The following is an 18571-nucleotide window of genomic DNA, read 5'->3' on the forward strand; positions in this document are numbered from 1 at the left end:
TTACAGTGTCCGGTTTGTTAAACTTCCCCTGTCACTCCTGTTCTCCAAAGAGAGAGACTGATATGTGTAGAAAGAAGGAAATGATAAATGCTGACGTAAGAACCACGGTGGACCTCAGAGAGCAGACGGTGACGTAGAGGAGCGGGACGAAATAGCTGTGTTTGCCCTGTCAGGTAAGACAAGACTGAAGTTATCTCTAATTATGTTTGTAGATACAAGGTGACGTTATCGATAAACTTCCGTGAGACGATGATAGGAAGCGAGAGAGAAGGGAAAAAAAATCACCAGACCAGGAAACAAACACCTTTAACATTATCTATTAGTTCATTAATGAACTGCCGTCTATAATTACCAAGACACGACGCAGTTAAATTGAGTTTGAAAGTTATCTGGTTGGCAGCAGACCGTCACAGCTGGAGAACAGAAATATTTAGAGGAACTTCCTTCATGCGACATCAAAGACAACTGAAGAATCTGGAGCAAGACTCAGACAAAAGACATGTGATCTAATCTGTAATGTTTCGATTGAATGATAATTTAAGATTTATTCATGCTGTTCATTTGGAATTGGGAACATATTCACAAAGCCACATAGAAGGAGAGAGAGTGTCAATGAGGAGAGAGAGAGAACCGAAACTAAACTTCACTGTTTCATCCAGTGGTGGAAACTACTACAGTATACAGTCTATGCTAAATACATTTACTCCAACAGCTCCTCCCCTTCAACATTTTGTGCTGTTTTCTGGCGCGTCTTGATTGATTGAAGGTGGCTGCAGGAGATTTAATAACGTAACTTTTGGCGGAATCGTGTGTAAAGTTTTGTGTTCGTCTCAGCACTTAAAGACACAGTGTCACCACGTTATTTTAGATTAATGTCACTGGCAGTGGTGAAAATTAATTTACTCAAGTACTTTATTTCCATTTGATGCTACTTGATACTTCTACTCCACTACATTTCACAGGGGAATTTTGTACTTTCTACTCCACTACATTTATTTAACAGTTTTAGTTGCTTTTCAGATAAAGATTTAACACAATGGATGATATAACAAGCTTTTGAAATACAACACATTGTTAAAGATGAGACCAGTGGTTTCCAACCTTTTTTGGCTTTTGACATCTTACAAAAAGCAGTGTGTAGTCGGAGTCTCTGCTTCAGAGCAGGTTAACTTCAGAGGATCGGTTTAAAACCTGCCAACACCCCAACCACTGACCAGTCAGATCACTGGAAAAACAGATTCACCCTGGCATGGACTAAAGTCCTGAGTTTACAAAAGAGTGATAAGTAAAAAAGAATCATTTTACTTTTCCAGGCTCTCCATTCCCACTCCTGTTTTATAACAGAGCTCCTAACAAACAGCCCTAAATAAGCCGTAATGATGATAGGTGCATTTTAATTGTGTAATGTTTCTTTTACTCTTGAAGCGACTGACAGTGCCATTGACACTCTGATTTCATCACTGCAGCTCAGAATGAGATGAGGTGACTGTCTGATGAAAAATAATCTTCATAATGTGATTAGCTCCCATGATTCTAAATACAACATTTTGGCCAGATAGTCCTCATCAGGTGTAGCCTATCTTTTCTCTCCTTACTCTTTTGGCAGCAGAAACAGTCTGGTATCACTTTCAACTTTGTTATGTGCATCACATATTCAGAATAGTTTGTTTATCATCTGACAAAAAAGGCAAAAATGCATACAAAAAATACATATAGGCTACAAAAACCTACTCTATATTAAAGCCATATGGCCTATAACCGTTCACAACCTTATTTTAAACCAACCTTACTTTTAATATTTAGGAATTATTTCTCTTGTTTCTACATCTTTTATTGTAGTTATGTGATTATATTGTTTACATCTCACATTGTTGAATATCACTGTGTTGTCATTACAACCAGATTTTCCCGTAAATATCACCAATCTCACATCATATTTATTAAATATTCTTTCATGGTTGTGATGATGTTGCTTGTAATTAATGTAATTCTCTTTCACATGAACGTGCTGGATAGGAAAACCAAGAGTTGACTGAACTAGTTGATAAACAGCTTTGTCCAACAGTCCAACTCATTTGGACGGCTGAAGCTTCATATTAGCTTCAGATACATTTTAAAATATATATTTGCACAAAAGGAGGACTGAGGATTTTATCCAAGTGCATTATAAAGAGATCTTCTAATGGCCATCTTATTTTAGGATGAGTAAACTTTATTTTTTCTTATCAAAGACTAATAATCCTAATACTCCTAATACTGTCAAGCACCATATGCACTATAGGTTATTCGACTTGTTTCAAGGTAACTGCTCTTAATTTGTCTTACCAAGGTATTCAATTTATTTTTCAGCCAGAGCTGACGAGAAACAAATCTGAAAAGTAGATTGCACTGTTCTCACACAATATCCCACATCTCTATTATGAGAAAACAAGATTGTTTTGCTTATTTCAAAAAGTGTTTGAAGATATTAATTCCTCAACTGAGCCAAGTTAAAAGGTAGGCCTTGGTAACCTACTGGTTTAGACGCATGCCACAACTCATAAACTCAAACTGAGGTGAATAATTTTAAGCAAGAATAAGTTTTAAGCATCTTTTATTTGAATTTCAGACAGTTCATAAACATTGGTCTAAGGTTAGATCATGTTTGATGGTGGCCAGATTTTTTTGCTGGTTTTAAGAAATTGTATTAAGTCATTTTTGCTTACAAAATTGGGAAATTTTCATGCTTGAAATTATCCAATTTCACTGGTTCAAAGAATATTTTGTACCATTTCAACTAGGGTAGTTTTTGCAGTGTATACGTTATATAGAGCTTGATTCTCTTTCAAAACAGACAAACTTTACACCGTCAGCTATAGGAGATAGTAAATGAATGAGTGAGTGAGTGATTTCAGACAAAGCTCAAATCAGTTCCCTCTTGCACATCTAGTCAAGTCAATTTATAGAGCACATTTAAAAACAACAAAAGTTGAGTGCTTTACAGAGACTTTGAGGATCAAGGGGACATTTGTGTAAAGTAAAATAAATAAAAATTGGATTAAATCCTAAAATCACAACAGCATTGCACAGAGAATACGTAAATAATACAGAGGGAAAAAACAATAAATAAAAACAGAGTGTGACTATTTATGTCATCTAGTAAATCGATTGTGCAGTTTACATGTGAAAATGACTTGTCCACATAAGTATTTTTGGTCATTTCCGATTCAGACTGAAATATCAGAACAACAGAGAAACATCTAAATCTATTCTTCCTCTTTCAGTTGGCAACCAACATAATTGTGCATTAAAGCCATCAGGGGAATGAAAAAAACACCAGCTTTTATGAAGATGGAAAGCAATTACAGAAACAAAATAATCAAATGTGAAAGAGTGACACTAGACTCAGTTGGTTAGTCCATTAGTTTAGACTCCATTTAGAATCCACATGGCAGAGCTGAGGGATGAAAGGCTGAGACAGGACAAGTGTTACCATAAGATGATTTCACCATTAGGCTCTCTGTATGTGCTATAACACAATGTTTTTAATTGTAGTGTCACTAATTAATGTCCCAGATAGACTGAAATCCAGAAGATGAATGATTGTGAGGGTGAAGAGGAGGAGCAAGCACTGTCTCTAGAGTCCAGCTCTCCTGAACCTGGACCCTTGGACAGCCGGTAAGAACTGCATATGCTGTAAACCTGCCAAGATGGAATTACACAAGGGCATTAAATGTTGGTGCTCACATCATAAAATACCCAAAACACAGAAATGCTTAATAGTACAGCGAATTGAAAAATGTAATCATACCTAAGGAGTTAAAGGAAAGGTTACTTTGAATATGTGTAGTCTATGCAAATGTATGATAAGGGTGAAATAATTTCCCAGAAGGTGATGTTTTCAGATAACTTTTTATCAGTCTAAAACCCAATGATATTTAATTAACAATTTACAAAGATTAAAACTGCAAATCCTCATATTTGAGAAGCCTGAACCAAAAATTGTTTGACTGAATTAATAACTGATAATTGATTATCATATAATCTCAAATAATTGATTATTAAAACAAACCTTAAAGTGGCTACACTTGATATTTTTAAAATACCAGTGTATACAGTGTGTAATGTGTTGGTCGTGGCTCATAGTGATGAACCTACAGAGAATTATCAGTAACTCTGCAGCTCCCCTTGGCTTTACGGAGCTTTATAGTGAGTTTCAGCTCATCGTTTAGTTGTCTGACTGCAACTTTGCTATGTTGATCACTCTCAGTACTTTCATAGTGTCACTTTTGGCCACAGCAGGGAGCTGTTTTTAGATAAAAAACTCTAAAAAGCCACAGTTCACTACCTGCTTAGCACCAAATGGCAAACAGACACAGTTAGCTGTAGATTAGCTGGTGAACATAGTGGAGCATTTAGCAGCTAAAGAGCCAGATATTTCCCTCAGGAGTTGGTAGAAAGCAAAAACAGAGCTAAAAGAGAGTTAATATTGGACTTACATTCACCAGGTAGACAGAAACACATCTCCAGATGAATGATAATGTTGCTCTGTAACTGCTGGATGTGGAAATAAGCAACTGTTTGCTAACATATTCAACTATCAACTTAAAGGGGACTTATTATGCATTTTGTAATTTTCCATTATTTTTTAACCTGTTGTGATGTCGAATGTGAAACATGGTCAGAGTTATAAAACTTGAGGTGAATGTTTGTAAAAATGCCTTGGTACCTGCTCTGGATGCTGCTTTCATGTACTTTCTCCTATGTTAGTTTTTTTTGACATGCCCATAAATGTCAGCTCTCTGTCTTTTGTTGCTGAGGTTTTTCCATGTGTTGTTCATGTTTTCCACTCTCATATTTCCCATCAGATTTTGTCTCAAACATGTACGGATGGATTTGAGAAGTTGAGATTTCGAGTTAAGAAGGAGAAAAAGACATGAAATCCTGCTACTATAGTTTGCTTATGTAACCCCAGAGCCGGAGGAAGCTTCCTGAAGCTGGCCAGTCAGAACAGAGTAGGCTCATTGCAAGGGGGGCCTTAGAGACAGGAGCTAAAATGGCCTGTTTCAGAAAGAGGCTGAACTGAGATGCTGCCCAGAGGGCCAGTATACGATAAATAAGGAGTTTTTACCTGTAAATCATGCAAAAATATTCGAGTAGAGCCCCAGAATATAAACATAGACCTGGAAATGTTCAGAATATGTTCCCTTTAAAAGGTGATAATATATGTCAATGTTGTGTTCACTACTTATTTCTGCTGAAAACAAGTGGTCAAAAAACAGTTAATTCAGGTTTAAATAAGGATCACCTGATACATCTCAACAATATTCAGATTTGTTTTTGTTTGATACTAGAACATTTCCCTAGATTACATAATTATATTTTCATGTTTGCAGATGGGGATGGTTTATAGTGTGCATAATTAGAATATCCAATTAAGGACCTCACAGAAAGCTAGATGAGAGGTCAACACAGAAGGTCTGTGTTGTTAATATGCAACAACCATCAGGACATGCTTAGCTGATCTTAGCACAAAGATTGGAAACTGTTGAAAACAGCCCGCCTCCGTCCAAAGGTAACAAAAATGCCAACACTTCTAAAGCTCACTAATGAAATGTGTAATTACAGACTTCCTCGTAGTGAACTCTCAGAGGTTCACTGTAAACACCTGGCATCAGCACTGAAGTCCAACTCCTCCCATCTGAGAGAACTGGAGTTGAGTAGAAACTCTCTGAAGAAATCAGGAGTGAAGCTGCCGTGTGCTGGCCTGAGGGACCACACTGTACACTGGAGACTCTGAGGTCAGACTGTCTTCATTAGTTCTTTGTTGATTGAGGAATGTCATGATACATACAGTGTTTACAACCTTAATCTAAAACAGAATATGCTGCCTTCACAGGTTCATTCTTTAATCAGTAGATTGCCATGTATACTATATCAATTTGTTGGTAGACAGCAGAGGTTGAAAGGAAACTTGAAGAGAGAAGCGGGATGACATGCAAACAAACGTCCCCAGACAAAGCTGAACTGGGGAAGTTTCTGTACTCAGTCTGCCATCTTTGGGTCACCAGGACACCACTGTATAATTTGAACATCTAACCATGTTACTATGGTAACTTCCCCTCCCCTTTCAAGCATGTAGGATAACCTATGGTGGCTGCGAAACTTGTGAAAAACGCAAATGGCCCTCTTTAGAACCAGTGTTTGTTTTGTCCATTCTGGGCCACTGTAGAAAAATGGCGGTGCAACATGGTGGGCTCCATGGAAGGGGACCCACTCCCTATGTAGATATAAAAATTGCAAATTGTAAGGTAATGGAAAGGTAATGGAAAGACAACGATTCTTATTTTCAGGTGATTATACACTCATTAAACATAGTCCCTTCTGCACTAAATTCTACACACTGCATCTTTAATACCAGGTATAAATGGGGTATAAAAACTAGTTAACATTGATGTTAACAATGAATGACTTAATATACTTAAAAATCAGCCTTGGAGATGTTTTATGAGAAAGACAATGCATTCAACACTTTTTTTAGACATCAAGTACATCAGACTAACATGACTTGTTTGTTTGTCTACAATAAAACTCCACAGGCCACCTTTAAGAAACACTGGATGTTTTCAAGCTATATTTAAATCTAGGATAACTGTCCTCTGTAGATTCACACTTTATTCTTCATTTAGACTGAGTGACTGCAGCTTGTCCAAGAACTTCTGTGCTTCACTGGTGTCAGCTCTTGAGTCAAACCCCTCCTATCTGAGAGAACTGGATCTGAGTGGAAACAAGAACTTGAAGGATTCAGGAGTGAAACTGTTGTCTGCTGGACTGGGGAGCCCACACTGCAGACTGAGGACTCTGAGGTCAGTTCAGTTACCGTCTGTTGATCTTGTAAATCACTTAATGCTTATTTTTGTAGGAAAACAGTGGCTGAAAGAGCATGTAATGTATGAAAATAATTTTTGAGTTGTTAGTATGACTCATACCAGTCTGACTGTTGCAGTGGTGGAAGAAATATTTGGATCCTTCACATAAGTAAAAGTCCTAATACAGCAATATAAAAATACTCCATTACAAGTAAAAGTCCTGCATAAAAAATCCTACTTAAGTTAAAGTACTAGTGGCAAAACCGTACATACAGTTAGCTAGTTAAGTCCAGTGTTGCCCAACCTAGGGGTTTGGCCCCTCCAAAGGCTCACCAGATAAATCTGAGGGGTTGTGAGATGATGGGAGATGAAAGAAGAAAAAACAAAGTTCTGATACAGTTTTTGGACTTTTTCTCTAATATTTGATTTTTGGAGAAATATTGGATCATTTGAACATTTATTGAAATAGAACAATCGTCTTTATACAGTATACTGTAAGGTGTTATACAAAAGATTATTTATTGAAATGAAACCATATGAGAAGTTTAGAGGGAAAAATCACAGTTGGGTGGAGCTGTTAACAACTCATAGACATCTGAAATGTGACCCCGACTACACACATTAACTCCCTTTCTTTCATATAGGGATGGGTTCTGATAGCCGGTTTCATAATGGATCTGGCAATAAACCCAGATTCATATAACTCTGATGATAACAAATCTCTTATCAAACCTTTTATCTTTCATCACTCTTTTTTTATTAGCAAAGCATTTTATTAGCATTAATTAGGCTGCCACTAAAGCTGTCAAGACAAAGGTGATCAAACATCTTTTAGTTGTAGTTATTTTAGCCTTTATTTGCTTGCAAATGTTGGAGGGTAATGTAGCTAATTTTTCCAATGAGTCTATCGAATTATTTGTCATCATCTGTGAATACACTTGCAATCCCTTTCCTGCCCATTCCTCAAGTAAATTATCCAATTTATTAGACAAAAAAACTGGATCACTCGCTATCTTTCTCAAATATATGCATTCTTTGTCAAATGTATATATTTTACAAATATATCGCAAATTTATTAATGTATTTTCTACACATCTATTATTTCCATTGTATTTTTGCATTTCCTTTAAATTTAAGTAGGGTAGTGATCCAATACATATTAGTGTTGATTTTTTTTCTATTAGTTTCCATTTGGTTTTTACCTCAGTATTCAGCCATTTCATTATTATACCTACTTGAGTAGCATGGAAATAAATCATTAAATCTGGAAAGATTTTATAATTCCAGATATAATTTGAAAGCATTGTATTCCGTCTTTTAAAACTACTATGTGGAATGGGTATTGGTAAGGTTTGAAATAAGCACACGAATTGTGGAATAATCATCATTTTCATGATTTCTACTGTATTCAGTATTGATTCTGATACCCTTTTCCATCTACTGATGTCTCAATTTATTTTCCAAAACTTGGTAATTATCTATATACAGGGTCTGTATGTCTCCAGTAAGGTAAATGTAAATTGCGAATATAATTTGTAAAAGGGGGTCTTCTTGTCTTGTCTCTTTATGGATTGAAAATCATCTAGACAGTGTGCCATTAACCTTTACTCTAGATATTTAATTTTTAAACATCCCTTGAAGCCACATACCAAGCTTTTCATGGAAACCATGAAAATAACTACTAACAATGTCAAACATAAATGGCCACAACACTCAGTCAAAGGCTCTGACAACAGCCTACCAGGTATGAAACCACATTGATTATTATCTATCTATCTTTACCTTCCTTAAGGATCACTGTTATTATAGACAAATTCCAAGTATTTCCCCATGTTCCAGTTTGTAATGCAAAGTTATAAGCGCATAAGAGTAGTGTCAATTTCTTTTTTTTTTTTAAAGTTTTGTAAAATTTGTTGGTATACCCATCACCCCCTGGTATTTTTCCCATTTTTAGTTTCTGTATTTGTCCTCCTGTCTTAAATTTAGTAATGTAAGCTGTCTTGCTCTGCTTCTAAAGTCAATATGCTATTCAAACCACATTTAAATTCCAATACATGAGTACAGAACCAACTCTTTAAATGACAATTATTTATTGTTAACTGTTGAACAGGAACTACTACATTTTATTTATTACTTATTTTCACTGTGCATAGGGATTGTGCACCATGTTTACAGAAATCTAATGGCCGCCTTGCATATGGCAGAAATACCCACACTGAATAGTGAACTGCTGCAATTAAATCAGTGATGCACAATGCAAATTGTTTTCCCTCAGACATGACAGCAGAACAAAATAAGTTGTTTACCCTTAATGACATAAACTGTAGTAAAAGAGCCTGTTGCCTGCAGTTTTACATCTACCAGCTCACTTTGGCTGTTTCCTCTTTTACCAGTTCTCCTTTGCAATATATAAAATTGATCTGCTGACCAAACAGCACAAAACATTTTGCATAGACCAATGTTTACTGACCAGTACTGCAGTCTGTTTTACATTTCCTGTACATGCTTCATAATAAAAGCCACACAGTGGCACACCAGTGAGGAGCTTTTGATGTGAAGTAGCAACAGCAGGAAATATTCGGACTGCATGGGCTTACTTAACATAGCTTAATTTAACACAGTAAATATGAATATAGTAAATAAGAATGAAGTAAATAAATGTTTTCTTTTCAGTGTTTGCCATAAAAGATGCAGGGACCATATGCAACTTTCTGTCCTCTAAATATCATTCTGTAACAAAGTTTTCAAATGTATATATTACAAACATTAGCAAATATTACAATGACAATGTTAAAAATACAATATGTTAAAAGCTTGTTTAAATCTGTAACCACAGTTAAACAAATCGTCACAAAAAAATAATACAGATGTCATTTAATAAGCCCACTACAAGTTAAAAAAAACAAGATCAAATCACTGAAAAACTATATATAATATAGACACTTACAATAGACACTGTTATTTCCTTGAAACAAAAGACTCTTAGGTAATCTAAACATAGATATTCAACCATGGGAGATGTCAAGTCACCAGGTACTCAGGTGTTCACAGTCTTTAAAATTGTGTTTGTGGATGCGTACGTGTCTGTAAAGAGTCCAACAGCCCACCTCAGTCCACTTTGCATCACAAGTCCGCTGGGCCAAAAGGCTTTGGATGCAGGTCAGGAGCTGCCAGGTAATTTCACTTTGATCCTCCACTGCTGCTTTGTGTTCTTCAGAAAATTGGATGACAGCTACTATAGATGACAAAAAACAAAAATGTTTTACCATTACTGTCAGTGTAATAATCAACCTACAATCAAAACATGTTTTTAATACTCTCAAAGTCAGCTTTTGTAGAATAGGCTTTACCTAACAAGATTTGATTTACCAATTGTAACAAACATTTAAATACATCTTAACAGCAATCTTAACAATCACAGGGAAAATGCAAGTAAAACGAATCTAAAAGAAATAGGATGTGATGTAAAAATGATGATGAGCAATACCTTTTAAACAGACTCCAGCGATGTCATTGTTTCCTCCTGATATTCAACTGTAAACCCATAGCAAGATGTGAAGATGGCAGCCAAGGAGGTGGTGAAATCAGGTCTCCATCAGCACATCAGCAGCATCCATTTGGTTGTACACAGGATCTCAGGATCAGGTTCTCCGGATACATAATAATCAAACACTGAATTAACAACAATTTCATTATCTTAAAGTACTGTTTTTTCTGTGAAAGCTAAGAAACTTACACAACAGAGACAATATCGTTTTTCACTTAGTACATGAAAACAGATCTAAGCAGATGACTGCTAAGGTGCTTGTGGTTAAGCCAAAATAAATATAAAATATAAATATAAAATATCTAAAAACAGGCAAGTAGTATAACAAGCACAACTGCCACAAGCGCTGACTAATTTGGCCTTGCCAGTGAATTTTAAATCTTACCTTGCACAATGAGACCTGGGATGATGGGAGAGACAGGACTCTGGCATCAGCAGGAGTGGTTGTCAGCTGTGAGGAGTAGAAATAAGATGAAGAAAGGCATCAGGATTAAGAGCTGTGCATGACTTTGGAAAACTTTATTTTTACTGAGAGTAATTACTTTTTAATTAATAGTCCTATACATATATATACATATAAACACACACAAACATACATAAATACATATGCATCTTGGAACACAGTAATTTCACACAGTTTGGTCGTAGACGGTAGACTATCAGACCATTTTGCCATCTCTATCAGACCTAACGTAAGAATAATTAACTATTAAGTTACTGGGATGAAAAAAACAGGGTGATGTTTTCACAGTTTAACTAGTATAACGGTGTTGAGTTAGCCAGGGGGTGACACAGGCTAAACACAAGTTACAGTGCGCTCACATGTGCTATGAAGGCAGAATATATAAAGCTAACATCTGTAACATTAAGGCATGTTGACAAGTTACATTTGTAATATGTAGCTGTTTCAGTTTAACACAATGCAGTCAGATTAACTATAGATTTCTGTTAGCTAATAGACCACTAGCTAACATAATTAAAGCTGCAAGTAGCGATGAACTGGCCCTCGCGGCCCATGCACATTGAGCTGTGACGTGTTCGGTGGGTCTGCATGTGGATTTCTTCATACGCAGGCGTTTTTTGGATAGTGCATGAAGTGGTGAAGCTATTTGGTGCTAGAAAACATTCACAAAGTAACAAACACACCTGCGAAATAAAGAAATGTTGTAGTTTATGTTGTTGAGAACATACTATATAATATCATGCAAACCTGATGGTGTGTGTTGTAAGGTAGACTTCCTGTGCACAGTAGGTGGCACTATGAGAAACAGACAATGTGGAAGCATAGTGAGTTTGTGTCTAAAACAAATTAATTTCCTAATTTTCATCAAGTCTATTTTTAGAAAAGGAAAGACTTTTAATCCACATGACCTGGTCAAAGTTTGATTGAAATGTATGGAGATAGATTTGTTTCATAATGATTTGTGTGAACAGATCAACAATCTGTGTGTAAATGTGTAATCTGTAAACACCTTCCACAAATACAAAAAAAAGATTATATTTTGCAAATATAAAACGGATCTGCAAATACACAAACAAAGTCCATAAAAAATAGAAAAAAAAATATCTGTGAATACATTAAATTAATTTGCAAATAAATGAAAAGCATTTGTGAATATCTTCCTAACATTTACAACTTTCCAACACACATTTGTGAACTCAGTTTTTATTTGTGAATCGAAAAAAACATCTGTGGATCTCAGTTCTACGGGTGTGGATTTGCTTTTTACACACACAGAGTTTTGAAACAAATTTTCCGCCAGTCCAAATGAAAATCTACAGGTGTCACTTGGTCATTTTCGGATAGCATGTAATCGCCTGCTGACGACGTCATTTCCGCATTTCAAAGTAAGAGCATGCAGTCTTTCTATGAGCTGTTTTTCTTTTTTTTTTAAATAATCATCAATAAGTAACGTGCATTCATTGTTTCATGTTAGTGTCATACAGTGAGAACTAGTGTGTGTTTATATGTTCTATGTATATTATCTGGCACACACTTTCATATACATTTCTGTTTGAGTATGAAAAGCACGAGGATGCTTGTGGGCAACGTTCAGCTCTCTAAAGCCCAGCCCGCAACATCAATGTTTACTGTTGCCATGGCAACAGTTGCCAGTTCAGTTGCCAGCTTAGCGGAATCTACACATTAACAATGAACAATAAAACTACAATACGACATTTCTAAACCAAAACAACTATCAACACCCACAGCAGTTCTATCAAAGACCTTAACCAGGATGCTGCCACTTGTCATATCTTACAACCTGAAAGAATAAATGAAGAATATAAAGGATGAGGTGGCTGATAACTGGTAACTGAAGAAGCAGCCAAGCCACCACTGGCGAATCCATTGATACAGGTTTGAAAGTGGTCAGACTTATAGTTAAGATGTCAGAAGCCTCTGTTTGACACAAAGTTCATGCCTCCCAAAGTTCATAAAACGTTGAGACAAATTTAAAAAGTGAAAGTAATAGCCTGCAGAAGCATGAAAAAGGTTTCATCTTGAAGTATTTGAATTTATATGAAAAGAATTATTATTTCGAACTAATGTTTGAATTATTTAATATGCACCATAAATTTAAGGGTTTTATTTGAAGGTATTACAAAATAATCTTCAAATTAATGATTTTCTTTACAAAAGGGAAAGCTGCTACCTTAAATAGAGTAACATGCAACATGTCTGCAGTAGTATGAATATTACTGTGATTTTCTACAGTAAGATAATGGTTACTGTTAATTTCTACAGCAACATAATGGTTACTGTGGTTTTCTACAGTGGTATAATGGTTACTGTGATTTTTTACAGTAACAAATGGTTACTGTGATTTTCTACAGTAACACAATGGTTACTGTGATTTTCTACAGTAACATAATAGTTGCTGTGATTTTCGACAGTAATACAATGCTTACTGTGATTTTCTACAGTAGGGGAGAATGGGGTAACATGAGCCACTTTTTACATTTGATGATTTTACTGCAAAATTAAAGTGTATTTGTTTCAATTAATAGTCACTATGTATACCTCAGGTTGTTGTGTACCCATGGAAATTAAAACAAGTTATCTAATTATTATGGTTTTAGAACAATGAGCCATCAAAAAAGTTAGTCCTATGGCACAACTTACCCCAAGGTAGGAGTAAAATGAGCATGGGCATGGGGTAAATTGAGCCCTCTATGGGTAAATAGTGTTACCATTAAATACTGATATAAAAATTACACAAAATCAAACAAATTTGAGATAATTTTGAACTTTATTGATGCAGTAAAATTAAATGTTTGTGTCCTGTTGTTCAACATGTTACCTAAACACTTTCAGTAAAGATTAAACTGTGATCTTTGTGTGTGCCACAGAAAGAATGTGTGTATAAATGTGCTTTTGTGTAAACAGACAGGTGACAAATTAAAGGAAAACCTGGTACAGGTCTGAATGCTTGACCCCTACAGTGAGGGGATCTGGTGGCTCTGTTATGCTGTGGGGGGCATTTTGCTGGCATGGTTTGGGTCCACTTGTCCACTTAGGGGGAAGGGTCACTGATAATCAATACAAAGTAGTTGTGAGTGATTAGCTTTATCCTATGATGAAACATTTCTATCCTGATGGGAGTGGTCTCTTCCAAGATGACTGTTGTGGAAATTTAAGATGAATTCACAGAGAGCAAGTTGTCTTTCAGAGTTTTATTGCAATATCCAGAATACATATTTGCAAGTCCAGATCTCCCAGTTTGCTAGGCTGAAGAGATATTGAATGGAGTTCAGTGTTGGTACTTGCATATACAGCCACATGCATCACAATCATCCCATATTCCTCACCCTAATAGTTATTTTTAATTAATTCACCGTATCTCTAGGGAGTTTCTTTCGGTCTCTGCTGAGAATTAAGAGTTGAAGGCCAAATCCTTATCTGCCTTTCCTCCCTGGACATTTCCTTCTAAAGTTACAGTGACCGAGTCCCACACCTCACTTTTGATAGTACCTGTTAGGAATATTTTCATACAGGAAGCAGAGATCATAAAGTCTTACAATGAGCTTTTGACTATAAGGCAGTGTACCATAATCTTAAGACAATAACATAAGTGTGTATGTTTCCATTTCAATGACAATGCCCCCATTCACAGGACACGAGGAGTCACTGAATGGTTTGATGAGTATGAAAATGATGTGGGTCATATGGTATGACCCTCATAGTCACCAGATCTCAACCTATTTGAACATCTATTGGAGATTTTGAGCTGACGTGTTAGACAGTGTTCTCCACCACCATCATCAAAACACCTAATGAGGGAATATCTTTTGGATGAATGGTGTTCATCCCTCCAGTAGAGTTCAGAGACTTGTAGAATCAATGCCAAGGAGCATTGAAGCTGTTCTGGTGGCCCAACACCTTACCAAGACACTTAATGTTGGCTTTTCCTTTAACTTGTCACTTGTCTGTATGTACAGCATGTTTGTGTGTGGCTTAAATTTAGTCAACAATTAGGTATTTATTCATCAACATTGTAGCACTTGTAACAGGGATCAAACATGAACAGTGTCTCTAGTTTCTAGAATATCAGAAAATACTTTTGGGGGTAAATTGAACCATTGACTCAACTCACCCCAACATCACTGGCACATTTTACCCCACAACCTGACTTAAATTAACATGTAATAATGTCCAAAACGTATCTTTTTTAATTAAGATACAAGACTGATAACTTTAGTAACATGATGAATTCACTTGGCATAACAAAAATCTTTTTTTGCTCTGTTTTGCTGACCACTCTCTCCATGTGCTTGAGTCCAAGATGGATTGAGTAATGTGAACTATTCTTTCTTAATTTGTGATCACATGATTACTTTTGCTTATGGTTACCTAGATAAAGGGGGTGGCTCATTTTAGCCACTGGCTCTATTTACCCCATTCTCCCCTATTGTAATAGTTACTGTGATTTTCTACAGTAGTGTGTGCACTACTGTGATTTTTACAGTATCATCATGATTACTGTGTTTTTAGACCTAATACACAATATTATACTGTAAAAATATTCACAGTTATTAACTGTGCAGAAACACAGTAAATTACTGTGGATTTCACAGCCATTTTTTACAGTGTATGCATATGCTTTTTTGGTTGGATTTAGCACCCGCCATGTATCTATCAGTCCAAGCTCTGAGATTGCTCAACTTAAAATTGAAGACGCTTTGTCAGCTCTAAATGTTTTATTATTCATGGAGTCCAATCTATGATTAAATGTAAGATTCAGGTCTCCTCCCATTACTGTAATTCCTTTGCATTTTGTAATTAACATATCAATTATTTCGGACATGAATTCTAGGCCTATTTCTGGTGGGTATTATATGTTTAAAAATGAAACAGTGATAGACTCGATTATGTCATCTAATAAAATGAACCTGTCCTTTTTATCCTTTTTATCCACAATACAAATTTCCTCTTTAAAGGCTATGTGTGGTTGTATAATTATGGCTAGTCCCCTCTTTTTGATCCATATGAACTGGAGTAAATTAGTCCCTTAGTCATTTAACCTAACTTGTCATACTTCCTTTTCTTCAGATGCGGTTTTGAAAGAAGGGCATGTCTCCTTTAGCTTTCTCCAACTGAAGGAGAATCTTAAAATTGATTATTTAGCCCATTAACATTTAATTACATTATTTCAGCTTTGTCATATCCTCTGTTGAGAGATTAGCTGGACCTGATTTTGAATTGTCTTGAGTAGTTGAGTACATGCTGGGTATAGGAGTAGAAATAAGAGTAACAAGAAAGAGAAAAGGCCAAAATTTAGATTAATTGTTTAGCCTTTTATTGTCCCAGGTTGAGATTTGTTTTCACAGCCAGTATTACTACTATTTAGCCCCTTAAACTCCCCAAGGATGCTGGCATCCTGAGCTGACATCACTGTCACTTTCACTGGCTTTAGCAGGCTCAGTTTTAAAGCTAGAGTGAGGATACTGTATCATATGAAACTAGATGACCTCCATCCGGCATCCATTGGTACCAATGTCACAAATGTCATGCTAGCTTGTCGGGAAGGTGGGCAAATACTGCTCCAGTTAGGCTAAATTTTGGTGAGGGAAAAACTGGCATTGTCATTCTCAAAGGGGTCCCTTGACCTCTTACCTCAAGATATCTGAATGAAAATTTCTTTGGGTTCTATGGGTACCCACTCATCTCCCCTTTACAGACTTGCCCACTTTATGCTAATCCCAGCCCAGGTTTCGGGCCTAAACCATGCAGTTGTTTGCATGCAGTGTAAATGTGTTATTTTCACCTATTCTAAAAATTGTGTATTTGAATATTTCTGCATACTGGGGTCCCTAAACAGTCTTGGAATTGCAAAAATTGTGTATAACTGAATAACTGAGACTCTTGTGGATTCAGTGGGCCCAATTGTATTCATGTAGTGAGACCAGTTTTTAAACTTGACCTCATTGTATAAATTGATCTATTGTGACCTCTACGATAATCACAGCCTCTTGAAACTTTACAACCACAAACTAGAGACCTAAGGCAGGGCTAGTCAATAACAAATTCAATGGGATCAGTTTTTTAAAACCAAGAGATGAGCCAGACATTTTCAGCATATATTCAGCCATGACTTTGAAAATCTTTTAGATAACACTAAGCTACACTTTCTGTACTCAAACACAATAAACTCTTCCTGCTACTCCTCTCTTCAACTCTCACTCACATTTCCACGGTTGTCTTTCTGCAATAACTCAACTCTCGTGAGATTTCAGTGCGAGACTTGGTTAGACAGAATAACAAACAGACGAGATCAGCGAAAGGTAATGAAAATTTTTTATTTCTCTGTAGTGATTCTTTCCATAATGTTCTATAATGTCAGACACTTACAATAACAATCTGAGTTTGTCAGTGGAAAAAACAAGCACCTTTAGTAGACATACATTGACGAGGTGCAATTGAGTCGGGCATGTATATGTGGTTTGTCCAAAAGGTGTTGCCGTACCTAGCTGTCCAAGATAGCGGACCCGCTCACACGTGTGTGACTCACATACCTGGCTGATTCAGATTCTGTCATGACAGGTGGAATACGTAATATTTTGCATCCTGACTGCTTACAGATTTTAGACCACGCCTGCAGTGCAGTAACTATTTAGGCTAAACAATAACATCACTATTAACAAATAATTTTTATAAAATAATATTACGATTAAAATATTAAAATTGCTATTAAAATAGCCTATTTAATTCAAGCTCGTTGGGCCACTCGGTGGTTGCTCCTGAGGCAGATGTGGCCCATGGGCCACCAGTTGAAAAGGTTGGACCTGGAGCATTCAGAGAATGTATGGTTTCCCTAGTTATATTGACAATAAGGGGGTCGCTGAGCAATTTCCACAACAGAAGTGCTCTCCATGCAATCACTGAAAAATGCAATTCTTCCAGAAATCTCCAAATGTCAAAAGTTTTTGATAACAAATCACAATATGAATTTTTTATGGTGTTCCCCAAGGTCTTGATGTCTTAATGTGGTATTTTGGATGGATTTTTGACCATTTTTTTCAATTCTCAAGTGGTCAAAAATGGTTAGATTTTGTACCATATCTATGTAACAAATGGTATCAAACCCAAAAATTGCTGCAACAAATTATGAGACATAATTGAGCATGGTAATACCCATCATATACTTCCATCATAATGTTCTAAGCCCTTATACACTCAAAAATTTCAAAGTTTGTATAGGCACCGAACAAAAACACAATTTTTATTACAGATTTATGAGTACAAAAACTTGACACACAATGCTGACCTTCATCTCAAATTAAAAAAAGTTACCAGCTTTCAGATGATCTATACTGCTTCTATGTGGCATATACTGTTGACCTGCTATGGGTCTATGGTAGAGAGGGGGGTGAGTGGAAGAGGTTAGTTCCCCTTCTATTAGATAGGATTTGCTGCTCTATAAAATGGGGTAATGGAGCATCATGGCAGCCCCATTGTCAAATTCTAATTCATTTTCATCCTCTAATTACAGACTTGTTTGCTGTGAATTGACAGGAAGCAGCTGTGCTTCTTTGCTCTCAGCACTGAAGTCCAACCCCTTTTATCTGAGAGAGCTGGAACTCCATGGAAACTGTCTGCAGGATTCAGGCGTGAAGCTGACTGAAGACTGAAGACTCTAAGGTAAAAAAATCTCTTTTCCCTTTGTGTGAAATTTGA

At 36.3% G+C, this 18571-nt stretch overlaps 1 protein-coding gene and 1 long non-coding RNA gene across 3 annotated transcripts in view; both read left to right on the forward strand.

The window, feature by feature from the left end:
- The window catches only part of LOC137180243 (uncharacterized), a 142081-nt gene that overhangs the window by 77586 nt on the left and 45924 nt on the right, over nt 1-18571 (forward strand). The window lies entirely within an intron of this gene.
- On the forward strand, nt 23-18513 carry LOC137180241 (uncharacterized). 2 transcript variants are annotated; one of them, XR_010927934.1, is made up of 5 exons: nt 23-173; nt 3556-3657; nt 5608-5780; nt 6669-6845; nt 18387-18513. It is a non-coding gene; the product is annotated as an uncharacterized lncRNA (long non-coding RNA). The 2 variants fall into 2 exon arrangements; XR_010927935.1 differs by having other exon boundaries at nt 3560-3657.

This window comes from Thunnus thynnus, chromosome 3 (genome assembly GCF_963924715.1).
Source record: "Thunnus thynnus chromosome 3, fThuThy2.1, whole genome shotgun sequence".
NCBI lineage: Eukaryota > Metazoa > Chordata > Actinopteri > Scombriformes > Scombridae > Thunnus > Thunnus thynnus.